This window comes from Triticum dicoccoides, chromosome 2A, assembly GCF_002162155.2.
Source record: "Triticum dicoccoides isolate Atlit2015 ecotype Zavitan chromosome 2A, WEW_v2.0, whole genome shotgun sequence".
Taxonomy (NCBI): Eukaryota; Viridiplantae; Streptophyta; class Magnoliopsida; order Poales; family Poaceae; genus Triticum; species Triticum dicoccoides.
The window spans coordinates 777130963-777132026 of record NC_041382.1 but is presented as its reverse complement, the minus strand read 5'-3'; positions in this window follow the sequence as shown (position 1 = coordinate 777132026).

Here is a 1064-nt window from a genome sequence, read left to right as displayed (position 1 = left end):
CCCTTGCATACCTGCAAGTGTTTGGTTAACCACGGGAGACTCTGCATGCAGTGATCGGTAGCAGCGCAAATATTTTAAGAAAAATTGTAGCCATGCTATTTATTGCACACCAACATTTGTTGTATCAGTGATATTTTTGAATTATTTGAAAACCATTGGAAATTTTTGATTTTCGTGAAAAAATGTGAACAAATTTTGAAAGTTCACAAATTTCAAAAAAAAAGCTTCAGGAACATGCAAAAAAATAAAATAAGCGTTGGCCCATTTACAAAAAGTTCACAGATTAGAAGAAAGTTCAAAAGATTGAAAAAATGTCACTAATTTGAGAAAAAAAAAGTTGATCATGGGCAACAAGTGGGCCCACATAGGAAGAGAGCTAGGTAGAAAAGAAAATGCCATCAAGAATCACATTGGCCATTGGATACTAACAAAAGGGTTATGAGCTAAGCGCATGTACAACACTATACAGTCAGCAGGTTGTAATATGTTCCAAGTAGTTCGGCATGGAAGAGAGAGATAGCGGAGAGAGAAGACGCCCATCTTGTAGAAATAAAGACGGTCAACTCCCACAAGAATCGTTGTGTACCAACGCCGATATTGCCGTTGTACGGGTATGTCGTCTACTGTGTCCTAGAAAATCTCATGTTTTGTTTTCTTTATTATATGCAAAAGTAACCGTGTGCATGAACTAAAATTCAGATTGTGTAGTCTATACCCCTATATAGTGTGGGAATAACATACATTATCATCCGTTGGATCTACTTCATCCAATGGCTGAGAGTTGGCAAATCCAAAAGTTGTGAGCCATCAGATCGATTCTTGTGTTGCACGAGATCATTCCACTTGGACATGGGTAAGAAGATGATTCGTGCGCCAGCGCTCTAGGGAGTCCCCGCCGGGCAATAAAATGACCGGTCCGGGGTGTCTTTAGAAGTGTCTACAAAATGATGTGTAGAGAATGTATATACAACAGCTATTTAAACCGATGTATATGCCCTAAGTAGATAAATTGTTCGAAAGCAGTAGTGGAGCTTCCCTAGGGTAAAAGAGGGCGATTCCCCCCC